This window comes from Mus caroli, chromosome 3, assembly GCF_900094665.2.
Source record: "Mus caroli chromosome 3, CAROLI_EIJ_v1.1, whole genome shotgun sequence".
Lineage (NCBI taxonomy): Eukaryota > Metazoa > Chordata > Mammalia > Rodentia > Muridae > Mus > Mus caroli.
The window spans coordinates 41971142-41987707 of record NC_034572.1 but is presented as its reverse complement, the minus strand read 5'-3'; the positions used below and the strand labels follow the sequence as shown (position 1 = coordinate 41987707).

Here is a 16566-nt window from a genome sequence, read left to right as displayed (position 1 = left end):
CAGTACAGAATCATATTATGAAAACAGTGTGTCGTTCATGCAAAGATATTTATTGACTAATGAAACAGAATAAAGGTTCCAAAAATCAAACCATGATGTTATCTGCTTTTTGAAAAAAGTACCAAACCTAGGATGAAATGTGCTATGAATACTGGATATCCACATGGAAAAGAAATAATTAATTGATTTATTACCTATAAATACCACAGCTGTCATTTGTTACTCTGAATGGTTTAAATCTGTTTAAAAGACAAAATTTAATATATAATTATAAAAGTGTAGTAACATAAAATTTTTCTTATACTCTTCTATGTTAAAATATGCACACTATCCTTTTACAGTGATTTGATTATATTAACCTCTCAATAGTTGTGATATTCAATACACTTAAGAACTGATACAGTCATTTAAGTACATCAAAATAGGCATATCTGTAATTTTAAAATTAATTCTTTTTTGGTGTATAAAAACATAAAAATCACAAAAATGTAGATCACATAAAGTTGGTTTAATACCTCTTGTTCATTAAAATGTTTCAATAAAGTCTGAATTGCTTACTATGATTTTTTTTAAATTAAAATATAGGAAATTTTATTGTCTCTTTGATGTGTCTTGTTCATCTACTAGAAAACTGTATTGTCTTTTGTTTGACAAGAGAAAATGAGCTGTTTTTTTAAAAAATCTGTTTTAATACGATATTTTATTTGTTAACATTTATAATGTTATCCCCTCTCCTGGTTCCCCTCTGCAAACCCCATATCCCATCTGTCTGTATCCTGTACTCTGAGGGTGCTCCCCCACCCACCTACCCACTCCTGTCTCACCTCCCTAGCATTCCTCTATACTGGGACATCAAGCCTTCACAGGCCAAGGGCCTCCCTTCCCATTGATGACAAATAAGGCCCAAGAGCTCCTTCAGTCCTTCCATTAACTCCTCCATTGTGGTCCCTGTGCTTAGTCCAATAGTTAACTGCAAGCCTCCTCATCTGTATTGGTCAGGATCTTGCAAAGCCTCACAGGAGACAGCTGTATCAAGCTCTTGTCAACAAGCACTTCTTGTCATCTGAAATAGTGTCTGGGTTTGGTATTTGCATGTATGATGGATCCCCAGGTGGGGCAGTCTCTCGATGGCCTTTCCTTCAGTCTCTGTTCTGCTCTTTGCCCGGTATTTCCTTCAGACAGGAACAATTCTGGGTTAAAATTTTGGAGATGGTTGGGTGGACTCATCCTTCAACCAGGGGACCATGCTTACCTCTGGATAGAGTCTCTACAGGTTCTCAGTCCCCATTGTGGGTTATTTTATCTAATGTCACCCCACGTGGGGTTATTGGAGGCTCTTGCTTTCCTGCCATCTGGGACTTTCTTATTGCTACCCTGGTTCCCCATCCCCCATTTCTACACAGCTCTGTTCAATTTCCTGACTCTCTGTACATCTCCTCCATCTGCTCTCATACCTAATACTTACCCTCTTTTTTCCCTCCCACTCCTTCTTTCCTCCAAAGTCCCTCACATCCTCTACCTTCCTTGACTATATTGTTCCTCCTTTTAAGTAGTACAGAAGCATCCACTATTTTGTCTTCCTTCTTCTTGAGCTATTTGTGGTCCGTGAGTTGTATAGTGGATAGTCCACACTCTTTGCCTAATATCCACTTATCAGTGAGTACATACCATGTGTGTTCTTTTTTAACTGAATTACTTCACTAAGGATATTTTCTAGATCCATACATTTGCCTGTGAGTTTTGTAAATACATGAATAGCTGAGTAGTACTCCATTGTGTAAATGTACCACATTTTCTGTATCCATTCCTCTGTAGAGGGACATCTGGGTTCTTTCCATCTTCTGGCTATTATAAATATGGTTGTTATGAACATAGTGAAGCATGTGTCTTCATCACATGATGGAGAATCTTATGGGTATATGCCCAGGAATGGTACAGCTGGCTCCTCAGGTACTATTATGTCCAATTTGCTGAGGAACTGCCTGACTGATTTCTAGAGTGGTTGTAACAGCTTGCAATCCCACCAGCAATGGAGGAGTGTTCCCCTTTCTCCACATCCTTGCCAGCATCTGCTGTCACCTGAGTTTTTTATCTTAGTCATTCTGATTTGTGTGAGGTGGAATCTCAGGGTATCCTAATCCAAAGCATCCAGTAAGTCCAGGACACAATAAGAAGACCAAACCTAAGGATAATAGGTATAGAAGAGAGTGAAGATTCCAAACGTAAAGGGCCAGTAAATATCTTCAACAACATTATAGAAGAAAACTTCCCTAACTTAACAAAAGAAATGACTATACACATACAAGAAGCCTACAAAACTCCAAATAGATTGAACTAGAAAAGAAATTCCTCCTGTCATAACAACAAATGTTTAAAACAAAGAATGAATGTTTAAAACAAAGTTTTAAGGGGAAAAGGTCAAGTAACATATAAAGGCAAACCTATCAGACATACAGCAGACTTTGCAACTGAGTCTATGAAAGCTAGAAGATTCTGGGAAGTTTTCATACAAACCCTAAGAGAACACAAATGCACCTAGGCTACTATACCCAGCAATACTATCAACAAAAATGGTGAAACCAAGATATTCTATGACAAAAACAAATTGACATAATATCTCTCCAAANGTCCAGCTTTGCAAAGAATAATAGATGAAAAACTCTAATACAAGGAGGAAAACTTTGCCCCAGAAAAAACAAGAAAGTATTCTTCTTTCAACAAATCCAAAATAAGATAGCCACAGAAACATAATTCTACCTCTAACAACAAAAATAACAGGAAGCAACAATCACTATTTCTTAATATCTCAACATCAATGGACTCAATTCCCCTAATAAAATGACATAGACAAACAGACTGGATATGTTAACAGGATCCAAAATTCTGCTGCATACAAGAAACATACCTCAGTGACAAAGAATATGCTACCTCAGAGTAAAAGTCTGGAAAACATTTTTTTCTAAATAAATAATCCCAAGAAACAATCTGGAGTAGCTATTCTAACATCGAATAGAATTGACTTTCAACTAAAATATATCAAAAAAGATAAGAAAAGACATCTCATAATCACTTCTCTAGCTTACCTTCCATCCAGAAACATTCATTTTCTGTCTCTCTTTAGAAAAGAACAAGTTTCTAATAGATGATAGCCAAAATTGAAAATAAAATATATTAAGATGAAAATCCCACCATATCTAGGCTGGACCAGGGAAACCAACAGGAGGAAAAGAGCTTCAAAGGGCATGCACACAAATCAAAGATCTACTCAAAAACATACAAAAGTTCCATAAAAATCCCAAGTTAAATTTTATATATGCATAGGACCTAGGGCAAAGTCATGCAGGCCCTGTGCTTTTTGGTTCAGTCTTTATGAGCTAATATGAACTTTGCTCAGTAGAGACTCTTGTTCTTTTGGTATTGTCTTTGACTGTTATACTTTTTCCTCTTTTTCTCCATTGTTCTCTGAGCTCTCAGGGGAGGTATTTGATGAAGATATCAAATTTAGAATTGTGTATTCCAATCTCTCTCTCTCTCTCTCTCTCTCACTCTCTCTCTCTCTCTTTCTCTCTCTCTCTCTCTCTCTCTCAAAGTAATTTCTGCCTGTGGGTCTATTCATCTGTTCCCATCTGCTATAGAAGTACACTTCTCTGATGATAATTTCATAAGGCACTGATCTTTGAGTATAGCAGAATATTACTAGAAGTTATTTTAATATTTTGTACTTTTTTATTTTAAATAAGTAAGTTTACTTCATGATTATTTGTGTTCATGAGCAAAATTTTAAAATACATTCTGACAGTAAATGTTTCTGAGAATTTGGCTAATTTTTTGTTTGTTTGTTTGTTTTGTTTGTTTAATTCTTACCTAGGCCTCTGGAATGTCTAATCTCTGATTCTTTGTTACCTAAGCAGTGTCAAATATGGACTTCATCTCATATATCAAGCCTAAAGTCAAATAATACATTGCTTGCCTACAAACACATCTTCTGTGAAACTATCATGTTAGCATAATTTACATGGAGAACAAATTGTAGATGATAGATTCTGTGGTTGGGTTGGTGTTTACATCCCTGTTTTCGTAGCCTGAATTCTAGGTAATGTGTGACATATATGGAACAGTCCTGAAGGCCCTCTGTGGACTCTATCTTGATTTCTCCACGTTCAATGAGTTGTGTGTGTATTGCTTTAAAAAATTGGACCCCTATGTCAGTTTGCAGAGACCTATCCATTGTCTGGGCAACAGCCTGTGTGATTTGGGGGATTCCCATGGGTCTCCCTTGGCCAACAACTCAATTGAAGTCAACTCAGTTCCTAGTTCAAATAATCTCTTTTGGTGACAAGAGATGACCAGTTTGGACTCCATCTTCCCCATTATTAGGGGACCTCATTAGGATTGGCTTTATAGAGTTTATAAAGTTTCCATTGCAGTAGATTTCCTACCATCCCTCAATGACCCCTTAATTCAAATTGTATCTCCATGTATTTCCTTCTTCAAATGTGTCTTCTCTCCTACTCTTAACCTGACCCTCCATTCTCTGCTATTCCCAGTCCACCAATAAAACATATTCTATTTCTTCCTTCTAAGGAAATCATTGTGTGCAGCACCACCCTAATCTCCTTCCTTATACCTTAATGTTCCAGGTTTAGAGTTTGTAGCTTGATTATCATTTACTTTACATCTAATATCTACATCTAAGTGAATACATACCATATTTATCTATCTGCATCTAGGTTACCTTACTCGAAGAATATTTTTTTCTAGTTCCATTCATTTGCCTCCAAATTTCCTCATTTTTTAAAAAATAAAGGACTGAGTAATATCCCATTGTTTAAATGTACCATATTTCATGTATGCATTTTTCTGTTGAGGAACATCTAGTTTCCAATTTCTGATTATTATAGAGAAGCTATTACCATGGTTGCCGAAAGTACCTGCGGTTCATAGGATGAAACTTCCTTTGAGTATATGTCCAAAAATTTTCTAGCTGTATCTTGAAGTGTATCTTTACCCAACATTCTGAAGAAATATATTAGTTTCCATAGTGGCAGTAAAAGTTTGCACTTTCTCCAACAATTAAGGAGTGTTAGCGTCTATTCCAAATCCTTGCCAGCATGAACTGTCACATGTCTTATTGATCTTAGCCATTCTGACAGGTATAAGATGAAATCACAAAGTAGTTTTGATTTGCATTTTACTGATGGCTATGGATGCTGAAAATTCCCTTAAGTGTCTCTTGGTCATTTGAATTTCATCTATTTAGAATTCTGTTTAGATCTGTATCCAATTTTCAGTTGAATTATTTGGCATTTGAACTCAAGTTTCTTTAGTTCTTTATATATTTTGAATATTAGTCTTCTGTATGGTCTGAAATTGGTAAAAATCTTTCTCATTCAACAGACTGCATCTTTGTCAAAATGACAGTGTCTTTAATCTTGCAGAAGCTACTCAATTTCACAAGGTACTATTTATTATTGTTTATTTTCATACTTGTGCTATTGGTCTCCTGTTCAGGAAGTCTTCTCCCGTGCCAGTGAGTTCAATGTTGTTCACAGTTTATCTTCTATCGGATTACTTGTATCTTGTTTTCTGTTGGGATGTATGATCCCTTTGATATTGAGTTTAGTGCAGAGCTACAGTTATGAATCTACTTGAACTCTTCTATATGCAGACATCAATTTTGAACAGCATCATTTGTTGAAAATATTGTCTTTGTTGTAGTTTGCATTTCTGGCCTCTTCATCAAACTAAATTGTCTCTCTCTACATGGGTTGGTTTATGTCTAGATCTTCAATTAGATTCTATTGAACAACATGTATGTTTTTATGCCAGTACTATGTTGGATTTTTTTTATTACTGTACCTCTGAGATACAATTTGAAATCAAATCAGAGATACCGGAAGGTTTTCATTTTGTTGTTGCTTTTGAAACTGTTTAGCTGTTATTTCAGGATTGTTTTAGCTATCCTAGGTTTACTGTATTTTTAAATGATGTTGAAAATTGTACTTTTAAGGTCTGTGAAAAGTTGTGTTGAAATTTTGATAGGTACTGCATCAAATCTGTAGATTGCTATTAATAGGATAGCCATTTTCATTATGTTAATTCTACTGCTCCATGAGTAGGGGAAATCTTTTCATCTTCTGATATCTTCATCAATTTCTTTCTTCAAAGACTTGATGATTTTATCATATAAGTCTTTCACTTGCTTGATTAGAGTTACTCTACCATTCTGAATTTTTTTCAAAGATTTATTTTACTTGATACTTTTATGTTAGTGTAACAGTCTCCATTTTCTCCCCCAATCTGTGAATTCAGTATTAATCAGGAGCTCTGGTTTGTCTCTGTGACTTTAGCAAACAACATGACTAAAAGCAACCTGTAGGACAAAATGTATTTAAATTCACATTTTCATTTCACTCTCTGCTATTGAGAAAAGTTGAGGCAGGAGCTCAAGCTGTAGCTCAGAAATAATACACAGAAAAATACTGTTTTATGCTTTGTTCTGGGGCTAGCTAGCATTCTGCCAGTTTCTAATAAGCCAGGCTCACCTACAAGAGAATAATACTACCCACAGTGGGTTGGGATCTCCCACATCAACCATCAATGAAGACAATTCCTCATAGACATGCCCAAACATAAAGCTCTCATTAGGAGTCTCCCAATTGACTCAGAAACATGTAAGATACAGTAGCATCATTAGATATAGATTTATCACCAAAAAAATAACAAATGTCTCACATCTACTGTTTGTCCTACTCATTAGGCATTAATGAGCATTGATATTGTAAAAATTGTAAAAATCTTTCCCATTTTATAAAATCTCTTTATAAATGCAAATGTACAGTTTATTGCTTCCTAGACTAGCAGAATATCAACTCTGACAAAGTAGTTTTGAATTTACTAAAACCTTTGTGTAAACAGTTCATAATCTTGTAATTTTACATTTGTAATTTTTATATTTCTTAGTGTATAGATTTTCAATATAAGCATAATAACTATATAAATTATTTTATGATTAATAATACATTTGTTAATGGAAGAAAGTTTGTACAAACTGTTTATTTTTCATTGATTGTTTAAAAGCAAAATTTTTAGTGTTTGATCATAGAATAAATGCATGCATAATTAAGTATATTTCTTCCTGTCTTTCAAACTTCCATTACTTTTTATGCTATTAGAACTTTTAAGTACAGTTTAGAAAAAAAGCTACACTTCAGAAGTCAAATTTGACTCTCCCTAGTAGCTCATGGGTACACATGGTTTGACTATCACCCAACACAAACTAGATGAGAAAGGAAGCAAGAGAGATTAAATATAAATTCCAAAATGGCTTTGACATTATTCAAAATGTCAAATATTTCAAGAGGATAAGTATAAGTGCATGAGTTTCTGCATAATGTTCTGCAGGAACTGGTGCTGCTCTGCCTCTGTAAGCTATCACTATCCCTCTCTTGACTCAGATTATTTAATTTGCATTTCATGTTGGTTTGAATGAAAATAGCCTTATAGGCACATAGGAACAGGCTTTATTAGGAGGTATGGCCTTGGAGGAAATGGGTCACTAGGGCTGGCTTTGTGGTCTCAGAAGTTCAATTCAGGCTCAATGTAACTCACCGTCTCTTTCTGCTGCCTGCAGATGCAGATATAGAACTTTCAGCCACCTCTCTAGCACCCTGTTTGACTAAGTGCCTTAGTGCTCCGCACCATGAGGATAATGATCTACATCTCTGAACTGTAAGCCAGCCAAATTAAATATTTTCTTTTATGAGATGTGCTGTGGTCATGGTGTCTCTTCACAGCATTAGAAATCCTAAGACAAATTCTTTGTAATAAATATAGTGTCTGTCTGACTCCCTTATCTGTAAAGACATGTAAGATGAAAGTGAAAATCATCTTCCTTACCAGAAGCCTGATGTATATTTTGTTACTTTCTTCATTCCAAACTAAAAAGCTATGTTTATAATAATCAAAATTGGACGCAAGTCTCGGCCGTGGAGACTAGTAGAATTCCGGATCCAACTCGGCGCTCGCCCTCACTCGCCATGGAGAAGACTGAGCTGATCCAGAAGGCCAAGCTGGCCGAGCATGCCGAGCACTAAGACGGCCACTAAGATGGCCACCAGCATGAAAGCCATGACTGAGCAGGGCACGGAGCTGTCCAAAGAGGAGCGCAACCTGCTTTTGGTGGCCTACAAGAACGTGGACAGGGGGGTGGGGGGTGGGGGGTGGGGCAGGTCCTCCTGGAGGGTCATCTTGAACATTGAGCAGAAGACTGACACCTCGGACAAGAAGTTGCAGTTGATCAAGGACTATTGGGATAAAGTGTAGTCGGAGCTGAGGTCCATCTGTACCACGGTCCTGGAATTGTTGGATAAGTATTTAATAGCCAATGCAACTAATCCAGAGAGTAAGGTCTTCTATCTGAAAATGAAGGGAGATTATTTCCAGTATCTTGCTGAAGTAGCTTGTGGCGATGATCGAAAAGAAACGATAGAAAATTCCCAAGGAGCCTACCAAAAGGCCTTTGATATAAGCAAGAAAGAGATGCAGCCTACGCATCCAATCCATCTGGGGCTGGCTCATAACTTCTCTGTATTTTACTATGAGATTCTAATAATCTAGAGCTTGCCTGCACACTGGCTAAAACGGCTTTTGATGTGGCCATCGCAGAGCTTGATACACTGAACGAAGACTCCTGCAAACACAGCACCCTCTTCATGCAGTTGCTTAGAGACAACTTAACATTAATGGACTCAGACAGTGCAGGAGAAGAATGTGATGCAGCAGAGGGGGCTGAAAACTAAAGGCATCCAGGGCACCAGCCTCCTCCCCTTTAAGAAAACCTTTTTACATCTCCATTCCTTATTCCACTTGGATTTCCTCTAGCAAGGAAGCCCATTCATGTGTATGGGATCAACTGTTTATAGTCTTTTCACACTGCAGCTTTGGGAAAAATTCCATCCCTTGGTTTGTGTTGTCTCTGCCTTCCTGGTGTGCAGTTACTGCTGTAGAAAAGTATCAATAGCTTCATTTCCTACAAACAGGAGTAACTTCCAGACACTTGTGTGGAGGACTGACAGCACATTTTGTATTAAAGTAATCTGAACCAGTTCTGCAAGCGAGAGTGTTTTGTGAAGACATGAAAAATGTAGTACATCACAATTTAAAGTAATAATTAATAATAACTTCTTGATTTCTACATTCCTTTTCTGAACCTTCTTGGGGGTTTCCTTTCAGAAGGAACTTTTCCATGCTCTTACTACAAATTCCTTTTTAGTAGGAATCCAGAAGTGTTAGATTGAATGGAAAAGAGCTTAATGCATTTGGGCTTGGGTGGGAGGTCACAGATTGAAATGTCTCCTGTGTCACATATTCTGGAGGTTACATCTGTCTGTGACAACAGCGAGTTTCCTTATGCATTCTTCATTTGTTGCTGTTTAAGTTGACAACTTCCTTCCCAATAAAAATTCACTTACACCTCCAAAAAAAAAAATAACCAAAGTTATTTGACCCAAACTTAGCTTTGATGAGTGAGAGAGGACAGTGTCATGCTCTACTGTCAGGAACGTTTGTCGTCTCAAGAACCAGAGCCATCTAGTAATTTCACCCCTCTGCCTGCAGAGTATTATATTAAAATATTATTGTTTTGAACAGTTTTTTTTACTCCATCCTCAAGCTATCTTTTCTCACTTTGTAACTAAGAAAAAAATTCCCAAGTACAACACTAGAATGAGATGTTATTAATTGAGCCTGCTACAGAGAATCTCTATGTATGTCCTACAGAGGCATGTACAAGGAAAACAAAATCAATCCTTAGCTATGCACACATTGTTCTACAACTTCATAATTTCTGTGGATGTGTTGCTTATTTGTTTTCAGTACAAAGCTCAGTAATGTTTTCTCTGAGAAACAAGACGACCAGGGCTCTAATTAGACCTGAATAAATTCTGGCACTGAGAATGAGAAACACAGAGGGAAAGCCAATACAGATCACCATCATCACAGGAGAAAAATAATTAAAAAACAAGACAATCAATAGGGATATCTTAATCTGATTAAGTGATTAGTAAGTAAAAAAACAAAACAAAACAAAACTCTGCATCATGTCATACANGAATTCAGGACCTGGGATATCCTATGATTCCACTTACAGTAAGAAAGGAAGGAAAGAAATAAGAACAATACGAGCAAATTGAAGAAACTTAGTTTGCATGTTATTAGAGAAAACAGAACCAGGATATAGAAAGATGAAGCTACTATTAGACTCAAAGACGTTAATTTATGCTAAGATACGGCTTTTTTTTTTTCATTTTTCTTGGTTATTTAATTTCTTTACATTTCAGATGTTATTCCCTTTCTCAGATTCCCCTCCACAAGCCCCCATCCCCTCCTTCCTCTCCCTGCCTCTATGAGAGTACTCCCCACACTCCCATGCACTCCTGGCTCAGTGGCCTAGCATTCCCCTATCCTGGATCATCAAGCCTCCACAGGACCAAGGGGCTTCCTCCCAGTGATGCAAGATAAGGCAGTTCTCTGCTACATATCCAGCTGGAGCCATGGGTATCCCCTGTGTACTTACTTTATGGTTGGTGGTTTACATTCTGGGAACTTTGCAGGTGGCGGGGGGGGGGGGGGGGGGGGGGCAGAGTCAGGTTGGTTGATATTGTGATTTCTGTGAGGTTGCAAACCCCTTCAGCTCCTACGGTCCTTGCCCTAACTTCCCCATTGGGGACCCCACAGTCCAGTGTTTGGCTGTATACATCTGCATCTGTGTTGGTCCGACTCTAGCAGAGTCTCTCCCAGGACAGCTATACCATGCTCCTGTCAGTAAGCACTTCTTGGCATCAGCAATAGTGTCTGGGTTTGGTGTTAGCAAATGGTATGGATTCCTAGGTGATGCAGTCTCTGGATGGGCTTTCTTTCTGTTTCTGCTCCACTATTTGTCCTGCTTTTCTTTTTGACAGGAGAAATTCCGTATTGATATTTATGAAGTGGGTGGGTGGCTCTATTCCTCAACNGCGGACATGCCTATCCACTGGAAAAGGTATCCACACTTCTGTCTCCTCTTTGTCGGGTATTTTGGCTAAAGTCCTCTCTGTTGGGTCCTGGAAACCATTTGGATCCCTGGCATTTGAGATTTTCTAGAGGTTAGCCACCAGTTTCCCATCCCCCATTGCTTCACAACTTCTTTAAATTTCCTGACCCTCTGTACCTCTCCCCTATCTCCTCCCATATCTGAACTGGCTCCCCTTTTTCGCTCCCTCTCCTCTCTCTCTCCGAGATCCCTCTCTCCCCTACTTCCTGAGATTATTTTCTTCCTCTTTCAGAGCAGGACTGTAGCATCCACATTTTGTTGTGGTCTTCTTTCTTCTTGGGTCTCATATGGTATGTGAGTTGTATCGTGTGTATTTCAAGCTCCTTTTTGGCTAATATCCACTTATCAGTGAATACATACCATGTGTGTTCTTCTTATCCTCACTCAGGATGGTATTTTCAAGTTAAATCCGTTTGCCTGCAAATTTCATGAAATCATCATTTTTAATGGCTGAGTAGTACTCCATTGTGTAAATGTACCATTTTTTTTTTCTGTCTCTATTCCTCAGTTAAAGGACATTTTGGTAGTTTCTAGATTTTGGCTATTATAAATATGGCTGCTCTGAAAATAGTGGAACATGTGTCCTTGTTATATGTTGGAGCATCTTTTTTGGTATATGCCCAGGAGTGGTATAGCTGGGTCCTCAGGTAGAACTATTTCTATTTTTCTGAGGAACTGCCAGACTAATTTTCAAAGTGGTTGTACCACCTTGCAATCCCACCAGCAATGGAGGAGTGTTCCTCTTTCTCTATATCTTCACCAGCATCTGCTGTCACCTGAGATTTTGATCTTAGACATTCTGACTGGTGTGAGGTAGAATCTCAAGATTTCTTATAAAACTGGAAAGTTATATTGAACCTGAAAATGATTGCATATTGATAGAGAAATGGAAGACTGTCTCCAAAACAAGAAATTTCATCTGTAAAGGAAGTCATGACATAGGTTTAAAAAAACTTTTTAATATGATGAAATCTAAAGTGACAAATACGGGGCTGGTGAGATGGCTCAGTGGGTAAGAGCACCCGACTGCTCTTCCGAAGGTCCAGAGTTCAAATCCCAGCAACCACATGGTGGCTCACAACCATCCGTAACGAGATCTGGCGCCCTCTTCTGGAGTGTCTGAAGACAGCTACAGTGTACTTACATATAATAAATAAAAACAAAACAAAACAAAAAAAAATAAAGTGACAAATACATGTATACATAACATTCAATGTATATGTCTATGTGGCACGTGTATTTGTCAGTGTGTGTGTTTGTGTCTGAACTCATGTAAAACAGTAATATGAAATAGTACAAAACAGGTGCAGATATCCTGATAAATGCCCTATAGTGGTAACTGTAATATATATTATTATAACATTTTTTGCACAGAAAAATGGGAAGTTTGCTTTTATTTATCATTTTATTTTATTTTTAACCTTTTATTGTTTTATTGGTGTGTGTGTGTGTGTGTGTGTGTGTGTGTGTGTGTGTGTGTGAATTTTGGATCATCTTCCTTTCTTTCCTTATCTGCCATCCACCCTCTTCAAACAGAAACAAACAAACAACAAAAAGAACAAAACATGTAAAAATGGATCTTGCTATCCAAGCTGGAGTGTGTCACAGGTCTTTTGCTTCCCCTGGCTTGCTCAGCTTGGTTTCTTATAGAACCCAAGATAACAAGCCCAGGGATGGCACCACCTACAATTGGACCTCCTATCCTTGATCACTAATTGACAAAATGCCTTACAACTGGATCTCATGGATTTCCTCACTCGAAGCTCCTTTCTTTGTGATAACTCCAGCCTGTGTCAAGTTTACACAAAACTAGCAAGTACAATAGGGTAGATGATGGAATGTGCAAACTCAAATCCTTTTATTTGGGTCTGAGTGGTGTTACTCACACGATTGGGACCTTATGATAATCATTTTAAAAGGACTCAATGAGTACTTTGGAATTATTATTTCCTCGTAGAAATATAGCTCAGCAATTAATAGAACTTGTTACTTTTGCAGAAGACCTTGGTTGAATTTTAAGAACCGTATTATTCAATCACAATTGCATGAGTCCACTCTAGGGTGTTCAAATCCTGTTTCTGGCATTCATAGGCACCAGGCACACAAGTGATATATATACATACATGCATGCAAATATTCATATGCTTAAATTAAAAAAAATACTCTGAAATGACCTTTGTTGTAGTCATCTACCACCTATGGCCTTTACTGTAAGTCCACCCCCAATTCTCTAATGACCCTCACTCAGTCTAGGTAGTTGAATTGCGATACATGTATATCATTTAGTGCTGAGAGTTCTGAACACTCTTAATCTCACTATGTTATATTTGTCAGTTATGCATCTCTGTGTTCATCACTATCTACTGCAAAAAGAAGCATTTTGGAGAGGAGTGAAAGCTGTACTCATCTATGTTAAGTGTGAGTTTAAACTATGTTGTTTCACTGCATAGTAGTAAGTATTTACTTAGTCCCTATAACATATTTAGCCACAGATGATTGGTACTAGTATGATCTGCTTCTTGTAGAGTCGGTTAAATTCAATAAAAAAGGGTTGGATGTCTCAAACTATCCATACCATTGTTGCATAAGTGGCATATCTATCTAGACAGTTGTTACTATAGATTTCAATGTTTGCAGCTGGGTAAGACTGATAGTTACTTTGTTTCCATAGTAGTTAGCATTTACAGCATCCCCATCACCATCAAATGTAGCTAGTTTGGATGTCATGTCAGTACCAGTTTGATTTCTCCATGTGTTTTGATTCATCCATATGGTCTTACCTTCAGGCTATGGAAGGTTACCAAGAACACTGACAATAACCTGTAATGGTTGCTATACTTACTCATAGCAGTGATTTTAAGATTCACAAAACATGAACAAAAAACAAACAAGTCAAAGTTCCAGGAGGGGGAAGTGGGCATGGCTGGCCACCTCTTCCTGAAGATACATCTGGCAGGATAGAAAATCATTTCCTTTTAAGTCTGCCTTTGGACTTTTGTTTATCAACAATACTATAATAGATAATCTAACAGGCAGTAGAATGTAGCTCACATGTATTGGACTCAATAGATTTAGAATAAACAAATAAGTGGACAGAAATTTGGGGAGATAAGTACATAGGGACAGATTGGGGAGGGGGTAGGATGAGGAATACAGGTCAATATGACCAATGTACATTGCAGGAAATTAACATAAATCAATCTTCTACTGTATTTCACCATACAATTCTTTTCCTCAACTCCTTAAGAGATGGAATAAGAAGAAATGAAAGAAAGAAGGAAAGGAAGAAAGGGAGGAAGAGGGTGGGAAAGAAATGGGGAACTGGAAATGAAGCCTTCAAGCACATTATTATCATTTTGTAGAAAAATATAGGTATTTAAGCTGTGATGGCAAAGGATCTCTGTTGCACTTACCTTTGTTATTATATGAATTAAAGAAGCAATATATAATAAAATGTTAAGAGACACACCTTGTTACAATAAAACCTTATTAACACATGTGGAGGCTGCATTTGTCAACTTCTCATTTAGAACACAGAACAGCCATGAACCACAAAAAGCAAATGAGAACAATTATATTGATGAATGAAACACTCTAGTGCAAGAGTACAAGCTACCACATTATGGGAGGTGGGGAAACAAGGCATAGAAAGCACTTGGGATATGAAGAAATTATTTCTGGAGAAGCTATTTCACTGCAGTGATACAGGAGCAATGTATAAGGACAAACATATGTGGCATAAGGTTAGGGTTAGGGTTAGAGGTGCAAGGTTTATAGAAATTAAAATCTACATAATCTCTTAGTGGGTAAATTGGGGCAAGGAGAAAGTGTCTCAGAGAAAGAGGTAGAGAAGTAGTAATATGGTGAATACTGTGCAGTCATGCTAGTAGATATGGTGGGGCTAAAATGATGGCTACATCAAATGGAACCTCTTCTTAGATTTTGATAAATTGATCTAATGATCAACTTTGACTCTGCAAAAACATTATTTTTGACTAAAAATGCATCTAGTCTTCATTCACATTCAGGGAACATTTGGCGGTGATTAAAGTTGATTTCAGAGGAACTGAAAAATGAAAGAGTAGAAAGTAAAGAGAGTCAGGATGGACCATGGGCAAAAATCTAAGGCACAACAGAGGGGGCAGAGCCTGACAGAAGGGAGAAAGAACTTGGCAGTCAAGGGTGTTTATGCAATGCAAAGGGATCCATTAGTCATAAGAAGATGAATTGGTTGCTGTTAGCATATGGTGAAGATGCATAAAACACAGACCATTACTCTCTTCCAAGAAATGATCGCTGAAATCTTTACTTAAATTATGTCATGAGTTGTAGGACATTCATAAAGAGTAAACTTTCAGAAGTAGTTTGTTATCTCACACTACACTTTCAGGTGTGACACTATTTTTAGATCATTAACCGAAATGCACCACGAAATGCAAAAAATAAAAAATGCCTGTTGTAAAATATAAAATAATAGGAAAAAGAATACAAACATAATAATCAGAAATGATTGTGTCATTTGAACATACCTATTTTGACATAAGCATGAATACAATTATATGGAGGGTGTACAGAAATAATGAAAAAATAAAATAGGAGTAGCCTATACTTATTTATATTAGTACACTGTAGGATCCTCTTTCCAATTTTCCTCTTCTATTAAGAAGACTGGGGTAGGGAAGTGGGGGAGGGGAGGATACGGGGGAATTTTGAGGTAGCATTGGAAATATAAATGAAGAAAATACCTAATTAAAATAAAATTAAAAAAAAGAAGACCAAATACCTTTGAAACATTTGTTTCCCTGTTTATAAACTCACTTTTGACATATATGGGTGCAGTCCAAGGTAACATTTTTGATGTCAGATTGAAGACTATGGTTTTTCCCAAATAATGATTTCTTTTTCATTTTCCTGATGATCACATACATCTGCAATAATACTCAAATGTATTTCTCCTTGTAGTTTTTAGAAGCACAAGACAATGACTTAGAAGAGCTGATCTTTTGGAGATTTTTATACTATTGTCTTAAGAATGATGTTTCCCGGACATGCAATGCTTAACAGGTAGCATACTTGTTTTCTAGCTATCACATATGTGGGGTGGGGGTGGAGGCTTCTCTGCCATTTCCATAGTAACAAAAGCATCAGTAGAAGACTCAGCTTCACTGTTGCATCTTCAATCAAATTCCGCCAAAACCCAACTAAAATTAAAATCAAACAACAGCAAACCCAGCACATTGGGACAGTTGTGTCTTGTAAAAAGACAAAGCCAAGATATGTTATATAAAGCAAGGTATAGTGAGGTAAGAGTGAAAGGGGTGTCTCTGTGGGCTATGTTGAGGTATCCCTTAGCCCTGAGATATCAGCTGGGAATGGAGGGGAAAGAGAGATAGAGAGAAAGTGGGAGAGAGGGAGGAAGGGAGCAGGACCAGAAACACATGGAGGGGAAGGAGGGGAAGGAAGGGAAGGAGGGG

At 37.4% G+C, this 16566-nt stretch overlaps 1 pseudogene; it reads left to right on the top strand.

Moving 5' to 3' along the window:
* Positions 1 to 8024: 8024 nt before the first annotated feature.
* On the top strand, positions 8025 to 8801 carry LOC110291587 (annotated as a pseudogene).
* Positions 8802 to 16566: the final 7765 nt, after the last annotated feature.